Genomic DNA, 18194 nt, shown 5'->3' with positions numbered 1-18194 from the left:
ACTCCTTTAAGAACTGAAACAAGGCAGTGATGTCTACTCTCACCACTTCTGTTTAACACAGTACTGGAAGCCCAAGCCAGAGCCATCAGGCAACAGAAAGAAATAAAAGTCATCCAAATAGGAAAAGAGGAAGTCAAATTATCTGTCTTTGCTGCTGATACGATTCTATGCCTCAAGAATCCTAAATATTCCACCAAAAGACTCCTAGACTTGATAAACAATTTCAGCAAAGTCTCAAGATATGAAATAAACAAGCAAAAATCAGCAGCATTCTATATACTAATAATATTCAAGCTGAGGGTCAAATGAAGAGTGCAATCCCATTTATAATATCCAGATAAAAAATAAAATACCTAGGAATACACCTAATCAAGGAGTTAAAAGATCTCTCTGAGGAGAATTACAAAAACTGTTAAAATAAATTATACATGACACAAACAAATAGAAAGGCATTCCATGCTCATGGATTGGAAGAATCAATATTACCCAAAGCAGTGTTCAAAGCAATCTACAAATTCACCTCTATTTCTGTCAAACTACCAACTTTATATTGCACATAATTAGAAAATACTATTCTAAACTTCTTATATACCAGAAAAAGATCCTGAGTAGCCAAGGCAATGTAGAACAAAAAGAATAGACCTAGAGATATCCCATTATTGCTTCATAGTATATCTCAAGGCTATGGTAACCAAAACAGCATGGTACTGGCACAAAAATAGACACATTAGACCAATGGAAGAGAATAGAGACCCTTGAAAGAAAGCCACACATCCACAACCAATCTTCAACAAAGTCAACAAAAATAAACCACAGGGAAAGGACACCCTATTGAATACATGGTGCTGGAAAAATTGGCTAACCAATATGCAGAAAAATGAAACTGGGCTGTTACCTCTCACAATACAAAATTTAGCTCAAAATTAACTCAAAATGTATTAAACACTCAAATGTCAGGTGTCAAATTATAACAATTATAAAAACTCAACATTAACTCAAAATATATTAAACACTCAAATGTCAGATGTCAAATTATACAACTTCAATAGAAATCCTAGCAAATTATTCTAGGTATTGATATAGGCAAAGAATTTATGATGAAGACTCCAAAAGCAAATGCAACACTTAAAAAAAAAAAAAATCGGCAAATGGGACTTAATTTAACCAAAGAGTTTCTGCACAGCCAAAGAAACTCTCCAAAAGAACAAGCAGACAACCTACAGAATAAGAGAAAATATTCATGAACTATGCAGCCAACCAAAGACTAATATCCAGAATCTATAAGGAACTTAAGTGAATCAGCAAGAAGAAAACAAACAACTCCATCAACAGGTGGGCAAAGGGCATGAAGAGACATTTCTCAAAAGAAGACATACAAGTGGCCAACAAACATGAAAAAATGCTCAACATTACTAACATCAAAGAAGTGCAAATTAAGACCACAATAAGATATCTTACACCAGTCAGAATGGTAACCGTATAACCGTATTTAACTTTATGAGAAATAGCCAAACTATTTTCCAGAAAGGCTGTATTTTTTTTTTTTTTTTTTTTTTTTTGAGACGGTGTCTTGCTCTGTCGCCGGGCTGGAGTGCAGTGGCCGGATCTCAGCTCACTGCAAGCTCCGCCTCCTGGGTTCAGGCCATTCTCCTGCCTCAGCCTCGGGAGTAGCTGGGACTACAGGCGTCCGCCACCTCGCCCGGCTAGTTTTTTGTATTTTTAGTAGAGATGGGGTTTCACCGAGTTAGCCAGGATGGTCTCGATCTCCTGACCTCGTGATCCGCCCGTCTCGGACTCCCAAAGTGCTGGGATTACAGGCTTGAGCCACCGCGCCCGGCCCAGAATGGCTGTATATTTTATGGTACGTTTTACTGTACCATTTTACTAGCAATGTATTGTTACTAGCATCATATGAGAAATCCAGTAGTTCTACATTTTTACCAGCACTTTGTATTAGCAGTATGTTTTTGAAATAATTAGTCATTCTAATAACTGTGTTTTGGTGTCTTATTATAGCTTTAAGTTTCACCAAAGGCTAGTGATGTTCAACATCTTTTCATGGCATATCTGTCATTCCTATATCCTGTGTGGAAAAATGTTCAAACTTTTGCCCTTTTTGTAGTCAACCTGGGTTTTTTTTTTCCCTTACTGTTGAGTTTTAAAAAATTATTTATATACTCTGGATTCAAGTCTTTTGTCAAATATGTAATTTGAAAATAATTTATCTAAATGTATGCCTTGTCTTTTTGTCATTTTAACAGGGGTGTTTGCAAAGCAAAGTATTTAAATTTTGATGAAGTTTAACTTAGTGATATTTTTAATAGATCATGCTTTTGGTGACATGTACAATAACTCATTATCTAATTTTAACAATAGATTAAAACTAGTGAAAAATGCATTTTAAAACAAAAATTACAATGAAAATTTTTTTGAGAGAAAAATGAACATATATGAATGTATATTTGTATACTATATAAATACATATAATTGTAATGATCATGTATACATATAAATATACATACCTATGTACACATAGCCACAAAATAAATTTGCTAAATAAATTGCAAGGAAAGGAAAATATTCAATACCCACTGAAATTTTGACAATTGCCAGACTATATGCCTAGATTTATAATAATAAATTTAGAAACTTGAGGGCAATAAATATTGTTTATTTGTTTTGAGATGGAGTCTTGCTTTGTTGCCCAGGCTGGAGTGCAGTGGCATGAACTCAGCTCACTGCAACCTCTGCCTCTGGCTTCAAGCGATTCTCCTGCCTCAGCCTCTTGAGTAGCTGGGATTGCAGGCGCACACCACCACGTCCAGTTAATTTTTGTATTTTTAGTAGAAATGGGGTTTCACCATGTTGGTCAGGCTGGTCTTGAACTCCTGACTCAAGTGCTCCGCTTGCCTTGGCCTCCCAAAGTGCTGGGATTACAGGAATGAGCCACTGGGCCCAGCCCAAAAAATGGTTTTCTAAGAAAATTTATACTATTAAATGTAAAGTCTAAGTAATACAATAATAATGTGGAAAATGTAGTAATTAAACATATTCCTGCTGAAAAGGAAAACAATACATGGGCCATTATTAATATTTCAAAAAACCTGTAAATTTCTGCATTTTACATAATTTTAAAATGAAAAATGAGAACAAAATTTTCTACTTACCTAAAAATAATGCAGTTATGATTGAAACCAAATCATGACAAAGTAGCAAAATGGAGACATAAATGACTAAAAAATTTATATTATACTTAACAAAATGTGAAATAAAGACAGAAAATGTCAATTACAGTGATCGAATGAAGTTAATACTAAAAATGAAAAAAAATCTAAATTTCCAGAAATCTACTAAAAGATTTACTAATTTGATTAATATGTCAAATAAAAATCTAGAAAGTTACAATTACCTCAATATATTCCATAAAGGTATATAATACAATTCAAAAATACATCAATGGCATATAAGAGTTTTAATAGTATTATGATAATATTTATTAAAATCATACATGAGGAATATATGATTTCTATATGTGTATATATATACCACATACTGGTAACTAGCATCATGATTAATATTAAAACATGAGACACTTTCTCATTTAAATGAGAAACAAAGAGAGGACATTTGCAATAATCATTATTATTTAAAATTATTATGAAAATGTAAAAGATATAAATACTGGAAGTAGAAAGAAAGAAATTATTATTTGCAAATCATGTGATTTTATATTCGAAAAGTTTTAAGAAAAGCAGCAACAATTAGAATTAGCGAACCAATTAAGTAATGGGACCAATCACACAATATTCAAATAGAATTTTCTAATATAATAATAACTCTTCAGATATATAATACAGAAAATGATTACCTTAACAATAACAAAACTGTACATATTAATATTAATATTTCATGCATACAAAATATTAGAGAACAAATATCACAAGAAATGGACACATATTGCATAAAAGATATAAAACTATATAAAAACTTGGAAGAAGACAACTAATTGTAGAGCAATATCTACATACATATGGCTAAATAACATACTATTGAAAAAAGACAATTTTCCTCAAATTAACCAATACATTTGAGTTACACGGAAAATCCCAATATGACTTTGTTTTTATTTCCTTTTAAGAATTGATAAAAATAATTTTATCCAAAAAAGTAAATATGCAAAAGTGGCTAGAAAAAATAATAAAGGAAGCATAATGAATTTGGTTTAACCTAATATTGAAATATATTGAGTGAATCACAGAAAATGGTAGAACCTCCCTTCACAAAGAAAACAATAACAATTATAAATATATATTCACCTAACAATGGAGTCCCCTCAAAAATGAAGCAAACATTGACAGAATTGAAGGCAGAAATAGAGAGTTCTACAATAATAGTTGGAGACTTCAATACCTCACTTTTAATAATGGATCTAGACTGAAGATCAATAAAGAGACTGAATATTCAAACAACATCATAAACCAACTACACCTAACAAACATGAAAAACACTCTCCCCAACAACTGCGGAACATACTTCTTCTCAAGTGCACATGAAACATTCTCTAGGATAGACACTGTATTAGCACATAAAACAAGTCTTAATAAATTTAAAGAGACTATAATCATAAAAGGTTCCATTCTCCAAGAACAATAGAATGAAGTTAAAAATCAGGAAGAGAAGGAAGCATAGATAATTTGCAAACATGTAGAATTAACCAACATACTCTTAAACAACCAATGGGTTGAAAAAGAAATTATTAGGAATATTAGAAAAGATAGTTTGAGACAATGAAAACAAAACTACAACAAACAATTGAATGTATTAAAATCTGTGCTGAGAGAAATTTATAGCTGTAAACAACTACATTAAAAAATATAGATCTCAGATTAACAACTTAACTTCAAACCTTAAGACACTAGAAAATGTAATCAAACCTAAAACTAGCAGAAGGAAAAAAATAACAAAGATTAGAGCAAAGACAAATAAAATAGAGAACAGGAAAACAACAGAGAAAATTAATAAAAATAAAAATTGCCTTTTTGAAAGGTTAACAAAATTGGCAAACGTTTTAGCTAGACTGACAAAGAAAAAAGAGAAAAAACTCAAATTAATAAACTCAGAAGTGGAAGTAGGGACATCACTACCAATATTTCAGAAATTCTAAGAATTATAAGAGAATACTATGAATAATTGTACACCAACAGGCTAGATAGTCTAGACAAAAGGAACACAATTCTAGAAATGCCTAAACTGCCAGTAACAAAAATTTTAAAAACACATAAATTGAACTTCATAAAAATTGAAACTTTTATGCAGTAAAGGACATTATGAATACAGTGAAAAGGAAATCTACAGGACAGAAAAAAGATTTTCATATTATATATCTGACTTAGTTTAGTATTCAGACAATATACATAACTATTACAACTCAACAACAAAAAAAACTAAAAAAATGAGCAATGGATTTGAATAGACATTTCTCTAAAGAAAATATGCAAATTTCCCACAAGTATTTGAAAAGATATTTAACCTAATTAGTCGTTAAGAAAATGAAAATGAAAACCATGAAATATAACGTCACACCCACTAATAATCAATAATAATAATAATAATGGAAAATAACAAGTGTTGGCAGGAATGTGGATAAATGAAAAACATTTTACATTACACTATATAATGGTACAATTGTTGTAGAAAGTTTGGTGATTTCTCAAACAGTTAAGCATAGAACTGCTGTATATTCCAGAAATTTCCTTCTAACTCTATACTCAAGAGAAATGAAACACAAGCCCACATAGAAATTAGAACATTAATATGAATGAGTATAGTGGCATTATTCATAACAGCCAAATTTACAAACAACCTAAATGTCCATTAATGCATGAATGGATTAACAAATTATGGTATACACACACAAGAAATATTATTCAGCCATAAAAATAAAGTAAGTATTTATACATGCTACAACTTGTCTAAACTTGAAAAACATTATGCCAAGTCAAAGTTTAAAGCCAGACACAAAATGTAACATAATGTCCAATTTCTTTTAAATGACACACCTAGGATAAGCAAACTCACAATCACAGAATGCAGACAGAGGTTGCCAGGGCTGAGGAGAGGGACTGGATGGAGTCTGATTTCAAAATAAGATTATAAATTATTTGGTGATAAGATCAGTGGCATGGTCCAATTTTGTATTTCTCCTCCAGTTATGAGCGCCATAACTGAATTAAGGGTAAGACCTCATAAACTTCCCGAACTGAATTGAACTAAGGCCAAACTGGGCCGTAGGAACTTTGTACAAAGCTACCTTCAGACTTTAACTTATATCTTACATAAACTTTAATATGCCTTTGGGGATTATATTACTTAATCACTATGTTAAGTTTAAATATACAACTTAAAACTGCTGATTCCCTTCATTTCTAACTTAAGCCAGTAAAACAAGCATATAGGGAGTGCCTGCTTTGTAGTTGGCAAGGCACCTAGGGGCTGGGAAGATGAGGGAACATAGGCTGAGAATGCAACCAAGTTTAATGCATGGGAAGCACTTTCATCTCTTTGCACTAAAGGCCCTGTTCTACCTGCTTCTCTCACTTTCTTACTAATTACTTCTGTAAGCACCATCTCAATAAATTATGTGTGCATGAATCCTCATTTCAGGCTCTGCTTCTAGTTATGCTATTTTAAGTCCCCGTGCACATATGTATCCCTAAACTTCTTCTTTTTTTTTTTTTTTTTTTTTTTTTTTTTTTTTTTGAGATGGAGTCTCGCTCTGCTGCCCAGGCTGGAGTGCAATGGCCAGATCTCAGCTCACTGCAAGCTCCGCCTCCTGGGTTTACGCCATTCTCCTGCCTCAGCCTCCCAAGTAGCTGGGACTACAGGCGCTCGCCACGTCGCCCGGCTAGTGTTTTGTATTTTTTTTTTTTTAGTAGAGACGGGGTTTCACCGTGTTAGCCAGGATGGTCTCGATCTCCTGACCTCGTGATCCGCCCATCTCGGCCTCCCAAAGTGCTGGGATTACAGGCTTGAGCCACCGCGCCCGGCCGTATCCCTAAACTTCTTTGCTCTTCTTTGTGTAAGTAGGAGCATTGCAGGGGCACTCACTGAACAGGTGCATTGTTCTCTGAGGAGCACAGCTGCGGATGTGTGAGCGATGAAGGGAGACACTGCGTCCTGTAGCTGCCGTTGACACAGGAGGAGAGGTTATATAGATATGGCAAATGAAGTCAAGGCTCAGAAAGCTTAATGGTCTTTTTCTGCTTTGTAACTGTGATAAATAGTGGGGATGAGATTAAAACGCATTGCTGTCTAAATGCTCATTCCTAGCCTCATTCTACTGTACCTCCCTGCACACTTCAATTACAACTAATTAGAACTGACCTAAGGAATAGTGTAGGCTTAAAACCAGCCCCCAGCAGGTGTTTCCTTTAGTACAGGGCTCTTACAAAACATGTGATGATTCTCCTTGCTCCAGTGCTCATAAATCCCCGATTTCTCTCTTTCCTCTCCTCCAAAATTCACACCCCAAGTCTTCACATCATCCATGTAAATATTTGAGCAATTTCAAACGGTTTTCCTTTAAAATATTGCAACAAAATTTACACCCAGATTCCAAGTAAACAATATGGGCAGAGTTCAGTTCAGGCACCTCTTCTCCTTGTGTCAACAGCAACTACAGGAAGCAACTTCTGCCTTCATTCCTCACACATCCCCAGCTGTTTTCCACAGAGAACAATGCACCTGTTCAATGAGTGCCCTTGCAATGCTCCCAGTTACACAAGAAGAATCCTGGTACAAAAGGCTGTCTCTGGTTCATTCCAGAATATAGGAGGAGATTATTTCTCTTGTCTGTGGTTCATTCCAGAATACAGGAAGAGTTTGGCTCTTTTGCCAGACACTTCACAGTGATCCTCAGCTCCAGCCACAAATTCCAGCATGGCAGCACTTCACGGGTTGCAAGGGTAAAGCCAAGCAGAACCATGCCTACCTTGGCTGTCCCATGAACGAAGACTGAATATAATAATATGAATTGGCTGTGCTCATCACAGTAAAATTCTCTTTTTCTCATTTGCAAATACTCCTTCTCTCAAGTAAAATGACATTCACTTTCAGAATAGTGCCCCTGAAAGAATTCATAAAAGGAAAATGTTGAGTAAAGACGGACCATTGTCAACAAGGTGTACTTTCTCTTCATTCAAATGAGGAAGACAAGAAACAAATCAGCTACATTCTCATTCCTCCAGAGCAGTCCCTATAGCTTGGATTAGAAATGTTTCTTTTAAAACAAGGGGCAAAATGATGCATTTCCACTTTTTGTCATCTAAAGCTCACAGATTACTATTTTGTTTGTTTGTTTACTATTGACTAAGTCTCACTTGTTTTTATTTATCAAGGGTCTTAGGAGTAGTGTATCACGGACACACCAAGCCTGCTCCTACCTCATGGTGTTTGGAACAGCTGTTCCTTCTAACTGAAATACTCTTCCCTTCAGGCTCATTTCTGCAGAGTTAATGTTCTTACCCCCTTCAAGCCTGTGCTTAAATTTTATTTGCTCAATGAAGCCTACCCCCTTTCTATTGAATTCTGCGTCTCTGCTTCCCTCTGGCATTTAATTACTCTTCATCAGGCTCTACTGTGCACCTTCGTTGGCATTCATTATTTTCTAATATGCTGTATAGATTATTTATTTTGCTTATTGTTGATTATCCATTTCTCCTACACTAATAGGTAAGCTCCTAAAAGACAAACTCCCTGTTCATGTTGTTCCTTGTAGTGTATGTCAGTATCTGCTGCTCTGACACCCCCATTTCCTCCCCCTACATCTTTATGACTACAGCACTCATTCCCCAGCTCCTGGGAATGATGGAAGCTGACAGCTCCAGAGATTCTCTCTCTTGGATCTGCTTCATTTTGCCCATTGTCATGCTCTTCCCCAGGAACATTCTATGTGCAGTGACTTGTGGATGCAAAGGTACAAAGACTCAAATTTGTTACCTCAATTCAGGAAAACTCTGAAGGGCATCCAAGGTCCACAGCTCTGTGGTAGGTGAGCTGAGGCCTCTGCTGCAACTGCTCCATGGACCCACTTCTCTCTTCTCAGTCTTATTTCCCTTCCTTCCACACGTGTCAATCCTAACAATATGACCCCCAAACTTCCTGCTCCTCTAATATTTATTTTGGTCTATTTCCTGAACACTTACAAGATTATCAGGCAGGACATAGCTGCCTAATAAATATTGAATGCATGAATGAATGTAAATACAAAAACAATCTCTCATACAAAACCTCTGTGTTGACAACCAACGTATCTGTGCATACCTTCTTACAGGTCAGATTGGAATTTTCCAGTGAGGCACTTTTCCACTCAACAATATTTATTAAGCATCTTATGCATCTGGTGAAGATACACCAGTGAATTAAAGGGACAAAATCTCTTCCCCATGAATCTAAGATTCTCACAGTGGAGTCAGAAAATATGCAAACAAAAATTATATAATAGGATATTGGTTAGTGCCAAGAGTCCTGAGGATATTACAGAGTGATGTTGTGGGAATGAGAGTGGTATCTGAAAATGGGCAGTCGGGTAGGGCCCTCTGATGATGTGAGATCAGCTAAGACAAAAGTAAAAGGAAGGAACGAGTCACACATATGTCTGGGTTAAGAATGTTCCATGATGAAACACAGTTACAGCATGTGAAAAAGCCCTGGAGGAGAAATGTACTTGGTGTTTTGAGAAAAAAGCAAGGGGGGCTGGAATGGAGTGAGCAAAGTGGGGAATAGCCAGAGAATATGGGTGCATTTGGAGCAACAGCCAGTTGCCAGACCAGGCAGGGCCTGTTGAGAATCTGGCATTTTACTGTGTGATGGGATGACTTTGAAAGGTTTTGAGTAGGGAGGGGGCATGAATAGACCTGTATTTTAAAGGAATCCCATTCTCTAACTGCTTCTGGTAATTTGGGACATGTACCAACACCCTGCAAAGTTTCCCCATGGCATATACAGTAGTTGCTCAGTGGAAACTCACAGGACAATGTCCCTTGGTGCCACTATTCACTACTTTTGACTGTCACAGAGACCCTAAATACATTGAATTCTGTGTCACTTTTGGATCAACCCACACATTTCCAGAGCCTACCATGTGTCAGGGACACACCTTATTTAATCCCCATAATCTTTAGAAGTTGGCATTATGATCTCCGTTTGCAGATGAGAACGCTGAGATTCACAGAAGCTGAAGGACTTACCCAACTTTGCACAGCTAGCGAGTGACACAGATATTATTGAACTCACGTCCTCATTATATAGCTTATACTTCTTTTTTAGACGGAGTCACTCTCTGTTGCCCAGGCTGGAGTACAATGGTGTCATCTCAGCTCACTGCAGCCTCCACCTCCTGGGTTCAAACGATTCTCCTGCCTCAGTCTCCTGAGTAACTGGGATTACAGGTGCCCACCACAACACCCAGCTGAGTTTTGAATTTTTACTAGAGATGAGGTTTCACTGTGTCGGCCAGGCTGGTCTTGAACTCCTGACCAAAAATGATCCACCTGCCTCGGCCTCCCAAAGTGCTGGGGTTACAGGGGTGAGCCATTGCGCCTGCCCATATCTTATACTTTTTATACAAAACCTGCCACATGTATTTGCTCTCCTCTTTTATAGTCTCAGATGGAGTAGAAGGTAATAAGAGAAATGACCATTCATTGTGCACAGTGTTAAGAAACTTAGACACAGCATTTGAATTGGCCCCCAAACAACTTTATGAGTAGGTATTATGGTCCCTATTTTATAGATGAAGACATTGTGATATAAAACCATGTATTCAAAGTGTGGTATATTGACTGGCATCATCAGTACCACCTGGGAGCTTGTTAAAAATGAAGAATCTATAGTCTCAACCTATAAAACAGAAATGATAACAGCTTCTTTATATATTAGTGCTTCCACTTTTCATTGTAACACTAAGCAAGAAATTTACATTCTCTTTACAAATGCAGATTACAGTTCAGGTCTACTAACATTTTATTACCCAAAGCAGGTCACCCAGCCAAGCCCAGCATCAATGCCTGGACACATTCTTTGCCCACAGTAAAAGAGAAAGTAGAGAATAGTTGCTAAATGCTAAAAACAAACTGTTACAGAGGTTATTAAAGAATTGTAGCCATTTTCTTTAATCAGCTTTCTTAATGCATAATAAAGGTCTTTGCAACTATTTTGTGGGTATTCTACTAAATTTAACTGTTTATCAAAGGATCATTTTTTAAACATGTGCAATGCCATCTCTGGAAGAAATTCTGACAGGTACAATTTTCTATATCTCCTATCCCCAGACAGGCCTTAGCATAAAATGGCACCTCAGCTGCCTGGATGGACTACCCATTAATCCAGCTCTGTTCCTATTCTAAGGGAAGATTAAAGGCTCTTGGCCAAGATTAATGATTGTGCATTAAATCAGTTGGACTCCTAGCCACCCTTTCTTTCTATGAGGTGCGTTAACTTTTAGAAAATGTATTGAACTAGAAACTATCCCCAGTCAAGAAACTGAATATTACCAGAATAATGAAAACCCTCCCCTAAGTCTCTCTTCCTGTCACTGTGCCCCCAAAAAGGTATCACTATCTTTACTCTGGTTAACACAGATTGGTTTTGCCTTTTTCTGTGCTTTAGATAAAAGGAGTCACGGACTACGTGCTCTTGTCTTACTTCTTTCACTTAACATGCTTCTGAAATTCATCTGTATTTTTGCATATAGTTGTGGATCATTACTTCTCATTCCATATAGCATTAATTTATCTATATATTTTATATAAATATGGACAATTTGGAAACTTCTACTAGATTTTAGCCACTAGGACCAGTGCTTCTGTGAATATTCTACTATATCTTTTGTTGAACTTATGGACACATTTTCTCTGGGTATACACTTATAAGTAGAATTGTTGGATGTAGGATTTGCATATGTTCGGCATTAGTAGATTCTTCCAGCTTGTTTTAAGAGTCTATTTTTAAGTTTAATAAGAGGGTGATGTAGACTTAGTCATAGGTACATGTGGCTACACTTCGCTTATAACTTTGTGATTTTCCACTTTAAACTTAACAAGTCTATTTATCTCTGGGCCTAAGCTATTCTTTAGTTGCAAATTAGGCAGTTTTGAAAGCTGCTCTAGCTTCTTCAGCTCCCTGGGGCTCTATCCAGTGTATTACTCACAGATTGGTAAGAGATGAAGGTCCTTGCCACCAACATTATCATGCACAGAGAAAGTTCCTAACACATAATCGCCCAGTATTCCTCTAAGAATTGATAATGTGTCTGGAAAATTACTATTCTTTTAGGGACCCAATGATGCTGCAGAGAGGGCCAAGCCTTGTTCAAGCATTGTGCTAATGACATGAGTCTCTGCCAGGGGAATAGAGGTTCTGCCTCCTTCCTGATGTTTGCATACTCCTCTTTGTCAAGGGAGATAGTCTCAGGCATTAGGATATGGAGGAAACCAGAGCCTTTGGAGGAAGGAGCTAGATAAAGAGAAAGACACCCTATTCCTATCTAAAACCCCTATTTCACCATTCCTTAAGGCTCCAAGATAAAGTACCTGCCAACTTTGCTGAGAGTCAAAGTTTTTTTTTGTTTTGTTTTTTGTTTTTGTTTTTTTCTCAATGTCTCTCATGAGTTACAAATTATAGATTTATCCAAGAGAATCTAGAATAGAGAGAGAACAAATACTAAGTTAGGGGTCACCCTTCAAAGGGCATTAGCTGTCAAATGAAGGTTACCAATGGGAGTCAAAGACAAGACACACAGAGGAAAACATCATCACAGCACCTTGTATCAGGTTGAGTTTTTACACCCCTTTCTTGCTGTCTGTTTTTGTTTCTATGTGAGTACAAAAGCCATTTAGAGAGCTTCTTCACAGAGCATCCACTATGGTAGAGAAGATGTAGAAAATATTCAGGAAACAAGATGTAAATAAAATATAAATTATGAAGCAGAATGATTCATAAGAATATAAGAAAGCGAGTGTTTTTGACCCTACAAATTATTTCAACAGAGAGGTAGCAAATTTGGCATTGAAATAGCCCAAAGACACAGCTATATCTTAAAGTATATGTTTAAAAACATGTGTTTAAATAAACATTTAAGTGTGCCTTTTAATACAGCTATTTTATTATGTATGGCAAATGGACTCTCTAGGAGTAGTGGTCAGGACTCCAGAAGGAATTAGTTGCACACTCAAGTGGGGAAGTTGAGGACAGTTAAAGGAACATGTTTACAAGGTGGTGGGCACGATTAAGAGAAACAAGGAATTGTGAAGCCTCTGGAGCTAGCAATAGTGAGGGGCTCTTTATCGTTCCTAAGATGGAATGGGCTAAGGGAGGAAGAAACAACTAGCACCTAGGAGCTGTGGCTGGAGGTAGAATCTCAGCCAACTTGCAGTAACCTGGCACAGGGGCAGCCAAATTGCACTTTGCTCCCTCCCTCCAATCTCCTATTGGATGGATCCACCTGAAAGCCAGGAGGCATGGGGCCCACTGATTCAGACAATAAAGATCTTCCTTGACCTCAGGTGAAAAACAGAGAGATCGGCAAAAGTAGATCCATCCTATGAATAGTCGCATTTCTCAAGAAATGAAACAAAGTTCTTCAGGTAGATCATGTTTTTTAAAAAGCATACCTATTTTACTGTTATTATTTAATGTTCATTAAGCACTTCTGGCTCATTAAGCATTCATTAATTAGGATCTAATTCTGCATGCTCCTTTTCCAAGCTATAAAAATCAGCAGGTTTTTTTTTATTTTTTTTTTTCAGCTGCTTTTATCTGACTAAAATAATGGGTTCTTTTTTCAACAAACGGGTGGAGGGTTATATAAAAACTCTGAGAAAACACTGACAATCAGCTTCAAAAGGTGAACACAAAATTTACTGAAGAATCTATAATTATATTAGGATTTTACAGAGAAAGATATTATCTTTTAGCTCCATAACTATATTTAGAGGCTAAAATACCTGGTTATATCCTATTCAGTCTCCACTATTGATTTAGGAATTTATGCAACTATTTATTCTCCTGCTCAATAGAAAAGATTGCTTCCCATAGCAACCCCTGAATTAGCATTCAGCTTCTTGGTTACAGAACACCTTCCTAAAGGTGAAGATATCTCAATGTGCAAGGTGAACCTAATTTCTTATTAAATATAATTTTAAGGGGGAAAGTTGTTGTATAAAAACTCATAACAAAGAGAGAGCAACCCAAACTGGAAGCTAGCAACTGTTTAAGCCTCTTTTGCAATTATTTAATCTGGGTGTCTTTCCTGACTCTGGGCATTCTGCTCCTTTTGCACGTTTGTAAGCTAAGATGTGTGGGAAATAATAAAATATTATGCACAACCCATACCCCACACAGGAAGCTTGCTGTTCTCTGTGGGAAGTTTTAACTTAGGTCAGCTTCACCTTAGAATTATTTTTCTTTCTTTCTTTGAAGAAGGCAGATTCCTGGTCCTGCCACTCAAATTTTCAAAGTGAAAATATTTGGTCTAATTTTCCAATGTGTTTCCTTGATGTCGATCAAGTGTCTGAAACATTAGTGATTGTTTTTACCTTGTACAGTGAAGTGAGGTAGCATTTTAATTAGGGAAGAAAAAGACCAACTTGTGCTCAAAAGTTCAAAGCTTTTGTGACGGAGCTCAGAGAGATTGAGGCCAGGAAGTCACGATTTGTGCATCAATGATCAGATCATCTGAGCCCTTTGTAGAGAAGTAAAAACTTGCTTCCCCTACCCTTCTAGGTTCTTTGGTTGGGCTACAAATTAAATTGGCATGAGGCAGATTCACAGGAGAAATATAAACAATTACATATATAGGCACTGGAGTCCCCAAAAGTATGAGACTCAAAGATTGGTCAGATGATTGAAGCTTATATAGTTTCCTGAGCTATAGAAAAAAAAAATTACAGCTTAGGGCTTCTTGGGGGTGATGCCCACACAAGTTAAGAGAGGATGACAAGAAAAAATGTATGATGAGTAGAGGTGGTCTTGTTATGCAGGTAAAATTTCTCGGGTAATAGAAGTTGTCTGGGAGAGGAGGCGGCTCAGGGGACATGAGACTGCAGTGGTGGTAGTAGGAAGATGTCAGGCAGGGATGAGCAGCAGGAGCAAACTATTGCCAAGGACCTGGTGGTGACCAAGTATAAGATCGGGGTGAGTGGGAGGCGCGGTGCAACATGGCCAACCGAGTACTTCGGACCTTGGTGGAAGCATCTAGCTCAGGTGTGTCAATACTGAGCCTGTGTGAGAAAGGTCATGCCATGATCATGGAAGAAACAGGGAAAATCTTCAAGAAAGAAAAGGAAATGAAGAAAGGTATTGCTTTTCCTACCAGCATTTCAGTAAATAACTTTGTATGTCACTTCTTCCCTTTGAAGAGCAGCCAGGATTATATTCTCAAGGAAGGCGACTTGGTAAAAATTGACCTTGGGTTCCATGTGGACGGCTTAATCGCTAATGTAGCTCATATTTTTGTGGTTGATGTAGCTCAGGGGACCCAAGTAACAGGGAGGAAAGCAGATGTTATTAAGACAGCTCACCTTTGTGCTGAAGCTGCCCTATGCCTGGCCAAACCTAGAAATCAGAACACACAAGTGACAGAAGCGTGAAACAAAGTTGCCCACTCATTTAACTGGATGCCGATAGAAGGTATGCTGTCACACCAGTTGAAGCAGCATGTCATCAATGGTGAAAAAAACATTATCCAGAATCCCACAGACCAGCAGAAGAAGGACCAAGAAAAAGCTGAGTTTGAGGTATATGAAGTATATGCTGTGGATGTTCTCGTCAGCTCAGGAGAGGGCAAGGTCAACCATGCAGGACACAGAACCACTATTTACAAATGAGATCCCTCCAAACAGTACGGACTGAAAATGAAAACTTCACGTGCCTTCCTCAGTGAGGTGGAAAGGCATTTTGATGCCATGCCGTTTACTTTAAGAGCATTTGAAGATGAGAAGAAGCCTTGGATGGGTGTGGCGGAGTGCACCAAGCATGGACTGCTGCAACCATTTAATGTGCTCTATGAGAAGGAGGGGGAATTTGTTGCCCAGTTTAAATTTGCAATTCTGCTCATGCCCAGTGGCCCCATGCAGATAACCAGTGGTCCCTTTGAGCCTGACCTCTACAAGTCTGAGATGAAGGTCCAGGATGCAGAGCTAAAGGCCCTCCTTCAGAGTTCTGCAAGTCAAGAAACCCAGAAAAAGAAAAAAAAGAAAGGCTTCCAAGACTGCAGAGAATGCCACCAGTGGGGAAACATTAAAAGATAATGAAGCTGGGGACTGAGGTGGGTCGCATTTCCCCAGCTTGCTACTTTTGCCTCATCCCCTTCCCACCACACCCCAGACTTTGTGAAGTACAGTTCTTCTACTCCACCTAGGACCCCCAGCAGAGCAGGGGGTCTCCCTTTCTCCCCGACCCCAGTTCCCCAACCCACTCCTTTCCAACAACAACCAGCTCCAACTGACTCTAATCTTGGGAGGTGAGGCTTCCCAACCACGGAAGACTGCATTAAATGAAAAAAAGAAATTAAATAATAAAATCAGGAGTTAAAAAGAAAAAGTTGTCTGGGAGCAGCCTTCAGATAATTGTTAATAGTCTGTCTGGGCATGAGTCAACCTCCAGTCTTCTCTCTTGCAATTTGAGTTCATCTTCCCTGGTTGACAAGATTACAGGGGAAGGGATTCATGACAATTGAGTCTTTTTTGAAGAATCTCTTCCTTAGGCAGATACAGAAGGTAAGAAAAGCCCTTCTTTTGCATTTGTCGTTCCCCAGATGCACTCGATATGTTGCTGTTCCTCAAATGCCCATTGATATGTTGAAATAATCAGCATACCAAAGCCATAGATTTTGGGGTGATTAAACTTCCTCTCAGTTTTGGAGTTCCGCTGGTTAAAAGAAGCTAGTTCTGGCTGGGTTCGACTTCTCACACCTGTAATCTCAACATTTTGGGAGGCTGGGGCGGGTGGAACACTTGAGTCAGGAGTTCAAGACCAGTCTGACCAACATGGTGAAACCCCATCTCTATTGAAACTACAAAAATTAGCTGGGCGTGGTGGCGGGGGCCTGTAATCCCAGCTACTCGGGAGGCGGAGGCAGGAGAATCACTTGAACCCAGGAGGTGGAGGTTGCAGTGAGCCAAGATCGCGGTATTGCACTCCAGCCTGGGCAACAGAGAGAGACTGTGTCAAAAAAAAAAAAAAAAAAAAAAAAAAGCTAGCTCGAAAGAGCTTATAATACTGCTCATGGCTAAAGATATAAAGATAATACTGAAAGTGGCTAGGTGTGATGACTCATGCCTGTAATCCCAGCACTTTGGGAGGGTGAGGCGGATGGATCACTTGATATCAGGAGTTTGAGACCAGCCTGACCAACATGGTGAAATGCCATCTCTACCAAAAATATAAAAATTAGCTGGGCATGGTGGCAGGTGCCTGGAGGCTGAGGGAGTAGAATTGCTTGAACCTGGGAGGTGGATGTTGCAGTGAGCCAAGACAGTGCCACTGCTCTACAGCCTGGGTGACAAGAGCAAGACTCCATTAAAAAAAAGAGAAAATACTGAAAGTTGACCCTGAAATTGTTAGTGACTTTGATGCACTGTTTCAACTCTAGAAAAGTTTTTACCCCACAGAGACAATGGCTGAACAGAAAAAATAAAATAAATGCTGCGACTCAGTTACCTCAGGTGATTTGGCAGATGACAGTAATTAAGAGAGGGAGACCAGTTGTTTTATCCAGGGAATTGTATTGGAGAAAGAGGGGCTGAAAAATGGGATAGAAGTATGCATCCAAATAGAAGCTCTTTCTCCTTTATGCTTTATGTCCAGAGCCTGCTTGGACCCCATGAAGCAGGCTAGAGGCTTGAGTGAGAACATCATTTCTGACTGAAGCCAGAGCAATATACTGGGTCTCCCACATATATTTTTATCCTGGATACTTTTCCCCAATGATATGCCCTGGATTTTTCTTTCAAATTAAATTGCCCTCTTTTAGCCTTGATCAAAAGTGAGAATCTGGGCCCTTGACAGATATATTGCTATTAATTTTTTTTGGAGGTGTAGCCTAGCAAGGAGGGGTCTCATCTTCTGAGGAAACCTCAGCATTGATGAGTACTGACTGAGAGAGGATCATCAAGGTTCACTCAGATGAACGAGAT

At 38.0% G+C, this 18194-nt stretch overlaps 1 pseudogene; it reads left to right on the top strand.

Annotated features, from left to right (window-relative positions):
* The first annotated feature begins 15120 nt into the window (after positions 1–15120).
* Positions 15121–16323, top strand: LOC111546441 (annotated as a pseudogene).
* The last annotated feature ends 1871 nt before the right edge of the window (positions 16324–18194 follow it).

Source organism: Piliocolobus tephrosceles, chromosome 20 (genome assembly GCF_002776525.5).
Source record: "Piliocolobus tephrosceles isolate RC106 chromosome 20, ASM277652v3, whole genome shotgun sequence".
Taxonomy (NCBI): Eukaryota; Metazoa; Chordata; class Mammalia; order Primates; family Cercopithecidae; genus Piliocolobus; species Piliocolobus tephrosceles.
The sequence above is the reverse complement of the archived record's forward strand: the minus strand, read 5'-3'. Positions and strand labels throughout refer to the sequence as shown.